A 10,704-nucleotide genomic window follows, 5' to 3' on the forward strand; every position below is an offset into this window, starting at 1 on the left:
GCTGTCTCTTTGTTCATCCCCTTTCCTGGGAGAGAGAGGTCAGGTTGCTTGGTTCCTTCTGCTCAAGCTTCTTTAGTCCCCTGCCCAGCACGTTTAGAGGGCACTGAAAGGCCACAGAGGAGTGCTGCACAGCCAACACTGTTGAAATCTGAACAGCTAAACTCGGTAGATAACGTTTGTTTCTCCCAGAAGTGATGGTTATCTTTTGTTTTCCTCTGATAAGGGTGTATATAAGATTTCAGTGATTCCCCTTTGAGTGTGGTATACCCTTCAGCCCTAAGACCACAACATTTATTGTGCGGTCCAAAAGCGGTTTCTGGTGACCAGTGGCAAAGTGCCAAAGCATTAACTAAATTCTGGCTTATATTTCAAGTTTTCCTTTCTTTTCCAGAGTGAGCCCTTGCCCCCTTTTTATTATTAAGTCTCTTTCTGTCATTGAATCTAGGTTGCTCTGTTTAATACACACCCACCCTCCCACAAACACTTAGATTGAATCCCTCTATATTTAGAATGTACTGTAGATTGTAAGAATGTAATATATATATTTATAAATATGCCAACTGTGAATAAAATTTGCATTTTAGTGGCTTCATCTTTTTTTCCTACTCTGAGAACGCCTCTCTCCTTTCACTGTCAGAACATTTACCCTGAAAGAGACTGGCAGCAGCAGTGATGAAATGGTGAATTACAGCTCATGGCACAATCTCATTACAAAGTTTTGCAGTGCTGGTGGGAAAGCATGTGATACAACAAATGTATTCGCACCAAATCACTCTTCCAAAGTTTGAAAACTAGGTGCTAATAAATCCATGTGCGTGTCCCTAGTGTGAGGGTCTAATACGTGAGTTTCTGATCTGGGTGTGTTTGGAAAGATCCATATTTTGTGAAATGCATTTGAAGACAATGCTAAGAGAGTGAGTAGATGTAAATAGGGTGGATGTGATGTAGACTTCAGAGATCAATACCCACCTATGTTTTGAATACATGTGTTGTGCAATTCCACACAAAGTTTGAAAAAAAAAACCCAAACAATCTGGATTACCAAGTCCTGTGCAAGCTTAATACTGGCTGCAGCAGTGAGGACAGCATAAAGCAGGGCCCAGGCTGGCTCTGGATGAGTGCTCGTGTGTAGGAAGCAGCTTCAGTCTCGCAGAAAAGCCCTGCAGCTTCCCAGCAGCTTCAGCAGTGTACTAGCCCACTGTTTCGCCTCCCATTCCTGAGTTATTTTGGGTGCTTTTTACACATCACTAATTGTGTCCACAGAAGTTCACCCTCGGTAATGTGGAGGTCAGGGTAAAGGTGGCCAAATTTCAGCAAGCCAGCAGTCTGTGCAGATTAGATTCATGCATGCGTGCAAGGTTGCGTTGCAAAGGCGTCATTCTATGGCTAGTCTCTCTCCTTCAGAAGGAGCAGGTACAAGCCATGCTGCGAGCGGGCTGTCAGACTTGCTTTACCAATGAGCTGCAATGGTAAATCCAGATTTCTGTGCTAGCTGCCTCTGGGGAACGTGGAGAACTAACAGCAAGTTCATCTGGTAGCACAAACCACTGAAATGTTCTCCTAGGACGAAACAGCCACGAGCAATGATGCTAAGGATACTGACATTCAGATTTATGCCCTTCTGCTTGCTCAGACATCCCTAACGTCTCTTAACAGCTGCAGCTTGCTATTATCCATAGGGCAGTACTATAAATAATGCCTAGTACTAGAATGCTCTGTCTATAGATCTCAAAGTGCTCTGAGCAAGGTGGATTCCTTACTGACACGAGGAAAACCGGGATTAAGTGTTCTGCCCAAAATAACATTGGAAATCTATGGCAAAACCAAAAGGAGACATCGCTCGTACACACATTTTCAATGTATCAAGATCCTGAGCTCTGCTCAAGGAGAAATCAGAGTGGATTATGGCTGTCAGCATGCAAGCAAGCAGTCTCAATTAATCTGCTGATAGATTAATAACTCAGCTTCCTGTAGAGATTGTTGTACATATGTAGGCATGTATGTATCTGTCATGCTGTGTGTGTATGTATGTATCTGCTTTTCTCACAGCACTTTCAGGTGAAAACTTCTGCACCATGAAGCATCTGAAGGCTAAACCTTGTGTTTCAGGCAGTCAGACAAGAACCCTGTTTGGTGAGTGAAGGGGGCTGAATTCTATTCCCTGTCATAAAAGCAGTGGTGGTGTGTAGGTGCTGTGTGCACATAGCATTTTGCAGTTGTGGCTCCCACTGGCAACCTCTCGAGCCTGAAGAGCCCTGCTGATAGCAAGCAGCCTCCTCTGAGTGATATTAATTAATTTTTTTTTTTTTTTTTGCAGTTGCCTCCTTATTTGAGTCTCCTTTTATGTGAGTGTCTCTATCTGTGTGAGTAGGTAGACTGATAGACTGATACAGGCATTTTAACAAAAGGAAACGTGTCTGATGCAGTTTGGCTTTTTTTTTTTACTTTTTTTTTAGATGCTTTATGCATAAATACAAGTAGAATCTCAATTGTCCTATAAATCAGGTAAGCTGGTTCTTCACTGTCTTTCTTTTTTTTTTAAAGGCTTCCCCTTCAGCAGTCATATATAGTGGTCCAGACTAAGCTGCATTAATACACCAGCAAATTCAAGATCTGAGAAATGCAGGTAAATAGTTGTTCTGGAACAAGAGCTCTATGGAGGTAAGTGACTTGAAAAACCAGAAGAGGCATTAAATTGATGTGCAGTTTGTGCTAAGTAGCTCTAGAAACTACTTTCACACCTCGTTTCCATAATGAATGAGACATAAATGAAATGAGCACACTAGAGACACTTTAGTTCAGTTCTGGGTATGCTCAGCTTCTCTAAGACTGCCTGCTGTCATTTCCCTGTGTCTGTGGGGACGGTGCTTTGTGGAGGAATCTTAGCAAGAGGTAAAGGACTGGTGTGCTGTGAGTTTCACATGTCACTTAGGAGATGAACTCAGCTGGACTCACTTGTGTATTGATCAAGCTAAGTCCAATAAGCATCACTGAGGAATTAACTCAGGCAAGCATCTATTGTCACCAAATGTGTTTTGAAAACGCCTCAAGCTCTTTCAAAATACTCTCAGAGATTAATTTATTTAGTGCTTGGAAATCCAAGAGCTCTATCACGTATTTCTGTATGCTTATTGTTTGCACCGTATTTCCTTCCATACACGACTTCAGAGCACTGCAGCACCTCATTTCATCTCATTGCCTGCAGTACAGAGTCTGTCATATAAACCAGTTATGTATTACTACCAGCCAATACTGTCAGGAGTAGAAGAGGATGTCCCTGTTAGAAGCAGGAAAGACTTGTACTGCAGGCTTCAGGACCAGCTGCCTCCTGGTGGTCAGCAGCAGGCCAGGAGAGCTGGAGTATAGCTGGTGAGGTGCTATAGCTGGTGAGGTGCTAAGGTGCTGAGATTTGTCTTCTGCTCCCAGGACTTTCCTCACTCTGAAAACTCTCTGGAGGGACTGCTTCTGTGCTTAGCACAGGGTGTGAGGTTAAGCACCATTCTGAGCAGGTGTTGGGTCTGCACCAGCCACCCTTTTCATCCCACACAAGTAATGCCTCTGTCCCATGAGTTGGTGAAGCCCCAAAGTAGCAGCAATAAGGGCTTAAAAGAGCAGAGCGACGTACACGTTGTGCTCATAATCAGGAGCACTAGTCAGGCCAAGGTCTCACCAGCATGCCTGAACCAGGATCGCTCCCTACCTCTTTGCTGATCTGATTTTGTCAACAAATCCTCCATAATGCAGGCTTCCTGCTCACACTCTGTGAGGAACAGCAAATTAAGCAGCCCACATATGTAATATTAATGGCTGGAAAAGCAGCACTGCTACTCTGTTTTTATGTACTGCCAATGCTCATTAAGAAATTCCCACTGCCTTTTAAAGATGGCTGGTAGATTGCCTATGACAGGTTCCTGCATCTGTCTCCTTAAAACCACCCCGTGAGCCTGGAGGGACGTGTTCAGCACCGACCCACGCTGCCTGAACCATCCACCAGAGCTCATTCCTAATTTTGGTAGGTGCAAATGAGGCTTCCTGTTGCATTTTCCCTTCTGCAGCCACAGTCACTTCTATAATGGTGGCAGGGCTGGATCTCAGCAATCTGATGCCTGAGCTCCTGACAGAACTCAAACCACTGACACCTGCCCCACAAAGCTGTGCTTTTGAAGTGCAACAGGGACTTTGTTTATTCGTGTTCACATCTTCATTTCTAATAATTAAATCTGAGCTTCCTAGAGTCATTAATGACCCAAAAAACAAGCCAAAGAGCTTCATTGCTCATTCTTGAGGGTAGGAGACTGCAAATATGACAGCGATTCTCATTTTCAACATTTAACTGTGCTCAGTAACCTTGGATGAACTGAGAGAGTGAAAGAGAAATAAAAATACTAGTAAAGGGGCTGTGCTCTCCATTAGCAGTGTTCAGCTTAGCACTCTCTGAGGCGGCCTCCAGCCCCCTTCAGCAGAAGCATAGGTCGAGTGATGGCTCCAGCTTTCTGCTATAGCTAATTCCTCCATCTGCTCCTGCACATTTGTGTTTCAGCCTGGTTACACAGAGACCAGCGCCTGGACCTGGTTCTGGGGGCCCCAGCTGCTGCCCTGCATGGGGATGCTCAGCAGCCAAGCACAGAGCAGCTTCTGGTGTGCCACCAAGCCCAGGAGTTCTGCTGAGCACGTCAGCCCTTCTCCCAGCCCTGTGCTGTGCCTGCAGACCTCGCTGCAGGACTGGCAGGTATCAGCTGCTCTGGAGCTGCGGCCTGACTAGTTTCTTTCACCTCAAACAAAGACATTTGGTGTTTTCTAAAGGTCAAGGTGCTTCCCAAAACCACGTGGGCAGAGGGAGAGGGGGCTGCACTCCTTGGACAGTTTTCACCGTGTAAAGTAACAGCAGGAGAAGGGAAAAGTGTTCTCCCACCTGTGCTTATCTCATTTCCCTGTTTTTCCAGCAAAGACTTTGGCTGACTGACAGAGGTCACCCATTATCCGTTCTTTGCTCATCAGGCCCTGAACTCAAATCACTGTGCTCGTCTCCACCCTCAGTGATGTTTTACAGCTTTCTTTCATCATTTGCCCTTCTCAATCCTAATCAATAGCTTTGCTCTTAGCGTTTGGCATTGCCTTCTTCTGCTCGTGGGGGTGCCAAGGTCAAGTCCTCTCCTTCTGTATTTCCCCCTTAAATAATATCAAGCCAACATGTATTAGCTCAAGATATTTTACAATATTGAAAGATCCCAATTATTGATCTAGTCCCATTCCTAGCTCTTCACGGGCTTGACTCCAGCTTTGGAACAGCACTCAGTAGTGTTTCTATGGCAAGGCCAATTCATACAGCTGAAGAGGCATTTTTGGCAGGCTGCAAATGAAAGCTCCAAAAGATTTTTTTTCATCGCCCCGCCCAGGCCTCACACAATCACACAAACCCCCTGAAGAGCAATAGGATTTTAATCATCTCTTCTAATTGTTTTGGTCTAGTACTGAATCAGCTGCTGCTTGAATCCTGAGCTCCCAACGCGCTGCCCGAGGGGATGACACTCGGTGATGCTTCATGCTGCTGCAAAGCACAAATCTCTGAGGGAAATGCCCCACTCATTATTGACAGCTGCTGTTTTGGCTTTGGGAGAACGTGCAGGGTAGGAGAGTGTCATCTCTACTAGAAGCATTTAAATACGTGTATATCAATCTGCATGTATCTATGCTTTATGTACGTGGCAAAGCAGACTTACACTGTCCCCATTTCTAGCCTTAATTCATCTTTTGCTTACTACAAGTTCCCCATCCCCCACTTTAATATTTTCACTTACAGTACTTTGGAGAGCTAGGAATAGCTTGTCAGATTGAGACAGCTCTTGAGAAGTTTAATTTTCCTAATGCTTGTTGGAAATCCCCTTTCTGAATCTGCAGGAATATTAAGGTTCTTAGCGTGAGCTGTGCAGAGAGGGAATTTGCAAGAAAAGCTGTCAGTGAAATGCAATTGGGTTAGGAGAGGGCTCAGTGAGTGGCACGGAGTGGTGCTGATCCTCCTCTTGAGCAAAGGATGCTCATGGGCTGCTTGTGTGCACAGGCAGAGGGTCAGGGCTGCAGGTGAGCTGCTCGAGGTGCACGTGGCTGGCACAGGAGTGCAAAGGTGCAGGAGTGCAAGCGGCCCTTTCCCTCCCATCTTAAACAGAAGCAAAATAGCTAAGCAAGAGCAGAAAGGATAATAATTCCTCCCCCTCCTCTTTTATCACCTGCTATTTTCTACCTGAGTATCTGGACTCAAAGAATTACTGAAATTAAATTTAGCAATTCAAGCTGCCCATTGTTCCCTGCTCTGTAATGTGCCGGAGCGGCACCTTTGTATTCATCCATCCGTCCCCATCTCCTCAGATGTGCTGCTCACACAATAGTTATTGTTGTAGAAAGGAGCTGGAATGAGCTCTTGCATTATTCACTTCATTTATTTTGATACAATATTTGAAGCCACTTCATTAAATTCTCTTACAATGTCCTGTCATTTTTTTCTTTTCACATCTCCTTGCCAATGTCTGGCTCATACAGATAATATAACAACAACGATGTGGGGCGTGGGGAGCTAGGGAAATAGACTTGTTTTCTGTTAAAGGGAATAGCAATGAACTATTTTCCTTGATGTATTGGTCTCAGGATCCCCTTTCCCCCTTCCTGCCCCCTCAAAAACGTCTGCTTGTTAGAAACACCTTGTTTGCAAGTAGCAGATATAGGCACTAAATACTCGGGACAATTAAGTCTTGAACAAAGGAAGAACACACATTTACAGACAAGGTGTGGATATGCATAAGTGGACAGGGTACATAAACCACTCCTTAGTAGTGCTGAAAAACACACTACAGCTTCTCTTCCCTTTCAGTCTTTTTCACTAATGCGACAGATCAGGCTCACAAAATGACTAAATGGGCTTTTTTTTTCTTCTTTTTAATGCTCCAAGTGCTTGTGATCTGTGGCCTCACTGTTTGCTCAGGTCCCAGCTGGTCAGATCTTGCACCACATTGAGAAGTCCTGCCTGCAGTTGGGGGGTGCTGCGAAACCTTGCGGTTGTGAGCAGCTTATTACACTGTAAGACAGTGGCAGGTAGGAGAAGTGGGGGAGATGAAACCATAACAATCCCAGAAATAGTAGGACAGAGCTGCCAATTAAGCCCCAACTCTTCGCTGCTAAGTGTTTGGTTCACATAAGTGGAGGGAGTTGGGCAGGAGCCTGCAATGCGGATAAACACACCCTGCCCCTCACACTGTGCCACAGAAAGTGTTTTCTGGTGATTTAGCACTAAAATCTCAAAGCTCTCTGGTTCTGGGGATAGGCACGGCTGAGGGAGTGTGTGCCAGCTGCTGGGGATCGGCGTCTAGACTTCCATGGGTGCTTGTCTGAATAAAAAGTAATTAAAGAAGCACAAATAAATGTACTGCATCCTTAGGGGTGACGGTGTGCCTTGAGCATTGCCTTGACTGGGACACTCAGGTGAACCATCTCTCCAGATTGGGTGCTAGCTCTGCAACCACGTGTGCTTTTAATTTCTAGTACATCATTAAACCTAGTGGAGTAAAAGAGCTAGCCCTGTGTTTACCTAATGCCTGTAAACAGGTATTAAGTTTCACCTTATTGTCCTTATATTTGTCTTTGCTGTTCACCACACAAAGCAAAACATCTGAGGGGAGGTTTGTACATGTCTGACCTGGAAAATAAACAGTAATCTGGAGATAACTTCAGTTCTCAACAAATTAGAGACAACTAGCTATAATTTTACTGCTGATGTCTATGCTTTCTTAGAACAGTGGAGTTTCTGTCCCTGAAAGGACAGAGCTGCAACTAAGTCAGATTCTGAAATCCTTTAGCAGTAAAGACAGTAGGTCTTGAGCAGCCACAGAAGGGAGGAAACTTTAAGACAGAGCTGAAGGAATTGCTTAATGCCATACACCTGTGAACACTTGGGGCAACAGCCATAAAGAGGAGATGTGAGACAGAAAGAACCAGTTGTGGTGGTGCACAAGGTAAAGTCTTGATTTTACTTCTTTGTTGGTGTTTGATAGTGGTGCTGACAAAAGCTTGTCATTTCCATGTGTGAAGCTTCTGGCTGCTGCAGCACCCACGAGCCATGGGGCTGTGCTCTCCTCCCAGCTTCTTAATGCAGGCTTCTGCAGCAGCATAAATTTCCCTCTGTGACAGATGAGAGCCGCTGAGCCAAAGGCAGCCAAAACTCTTTTTCATCCTAATTGTTCTGCAGACCGTTCCTCCTTCGAAAAGTGCCTTTGCTGAAATATTGCAGCATCCATAAATTTCAAATGCATTGAGAGAGTAGCATGATTATTTGGCTGTTTAGGCTGAATTTGTCCCTAAATGCAGAGCATGGTTGATATCTGAAAATTGTGTGTTGATTCTTTGGTAGGCAGGAGGTTGGGACAACTTTTTGGAGAAAGAATTGTTAACAGCTACTACTTTGTAAAGGTTATTGTTAATTATTGGTGATGCCAGGCTTTGCTGTCTAGCAGGAAAATATCCTACAGCCCTATGGAAGCCATGGCTGGCTGGATGGTGCTGTTTTTTCAGTGGAGGCAGCTCAGGTGGGACAGAGTTTGCAATAAAACAGAGAGTACTCTGGTTAAGGTGGGCGGTTCTGGTTTTATACAGTATAAGTACACGTGTAGCATGTAGAAGCTTTCTAGACTTGCTAGAATTTCTTGTCCATTGTTTGGAGGCAGCTGTTGCATTTCTCTTCTTTTAATTGTTTTGGGATCTCACGCTGTGTGTTTGGAGGAATCTCTTGTGCTCACAGTTATTTTAAATGTGGTGCCAAGAGAGAGCAAGGCACTACTAACTTCCACCTTGGTTTTGCACCTTTCTTTAACCAGATTTGTGACTCTTCAGCCATGTGAGACCCAAATAGTGGGGTGCAAGTTGGCCCTGGTGCTGTCAGAGCAACAATAAGAGTGGCCAGGCAAGGGAACAGACTGCCCAGGGATTGAATTGCTTTGTTGTTGTTGTTGTTGTTTTTTAATCTTATGGAAATAAATCATCAATGTAAAGCACAACACACTGCTTTTGGGAGTGTCTTATGAGAGTTCTTCCCTGAAGTTTTGGAATTGCTTTTATTTTCCCTTTTAGAATAATATCAGGTAGTGCTGGACTCAAAAGGCTTTATTTGCAATTCAAGTTAATTTTTCTTTTTGGTGGAAATGACAAACGTGGGTCGCTATTTTTAAGGTCCATTTGTAAGTGAGTTAATCACATGCATGTTTGTTTACTTCAGTCTGAGTTACCAGAGGGGGATTAGAGGAGGCTGCCTGCACATCCAGCTTCCCAAGGCAGCTCAATTTCCAGTGGGCAGTTTGCTGAATGAATAGACTGCCATTCAAACACTTGGTGTGGAAGAGAGAATGAGAATGCTTCCCTGGCTGCAGCGTAGAATGGTTTTTGAGTCATTCATAATCTTTACTTAGAAGTCAATTCCATGTCTTACTGGAAAGCCCAGGTTCATAGGAGGTATGCTTGTTGTCTCCTGGTTTATCAGTCACGAAGCTCCTCAGTGTCAGGGCTGCAGCTTTGCAGACGTGCAGCTGGTCTGCACCGGGCTCTCTGTGCTCACCAACCTGTTCAGTCTTAAACGTGGACTTATTCTCCTTCTCAGTGGCTTTATTTTCGAGTGAATCAGACCACCCTGGCTGCCTTTATTTTTATATAACACTGTATTTTCTTGCTAGAGGTCTTGTCTTCTGGAATGCTGCATTAACCATTGTTTTGTTGGTGGATTCAGCCTGGTAGAAGGGAGAGAAATTCAGACTGCCATCTCCCACACTTTATCTTACGCTTTATGCAGTGGGGATGAAATTGCTTGTTTTGAATAATGCTGTGTGTATTGTTGCTAGAATACCAAGCCACAGCCTTAACCTTTTCAATCGTTCACAGTGGTTACAGCTGAGTTATTTGATTAAAATATTATTTTTACCAGCTGCTTGAAAGTATGGCAGCAATCTGATTTATTTCCATTGTTAGTGCCTGTTTGTTTAGCCTTTCTGATGAAATGAACTTGCTGTTCATTTAGCACTAATGCCAAGAGAACTATTGTATTCAAAAATAATGGAGCATAATACGTAGTAGAATATGCAACTAAACATGGGTATTTTGCTCATGCGGTTGTGTACGTACACAATGGAAATCATTTGGCAGCTTATAGGATGTTAATCTGCTTCTGCTGTGAGTGGGTGCCTGCAGCTTTTGTTATCAGCCCAACATCACCCTCCTGTCCCAGAGGAGCTCTGTGCCTCCGAGGCCAGGGCTGGGCCCTTCCTGGGGTACATGTGAAGTGTCATTACAGATTAAAGAAAATGCACTTGTCCTGATAGCTTTTTTCCCCCAAAAAATCTGGGTATTTCTCTGTATTTTCTACTGTCTGGAAAACAAACAAACAAAAAAAAGTGTGCAGTTAACGAGATGGAACATTTTAAATGTTCAGTTTTAAAGTGGCAGTGTTGGGCGCCCAGACAATGACACAAAGGTCTGAATGCAGAAGCACACTGAGCAGCCAATATTTGTATTAAAATCGGATTAGTGTTTGTGATGCCTCTGAAAATCAGACCCTGGCACCTGGGAACAGAGGCACCTGTGAAGCTGCTTGCAGTCTCTGCATGGTTCTGTGTGTTCCCCTAATCCGAACTCACGGTCTTAGGCATTAACTTCCTTGTAAGATAAAAACAGAAG

Source organism: Cyrtonyx montezumae, unplaced genomic scaffold (assembly GCF_038088225.1).
Source record: "Cyrtonyx montezumae isolate F1298 unplaced genomic scaffold, pur_monq_1.0 scaffold_23, whole genome shotgun sequence".
Lineage (NCBI taxonomy): Eukaryota > Metazoa > Chordata > Aves > Galliformes > Odontophoridae > Cyrtonyx > Cyrtonyx montezumae.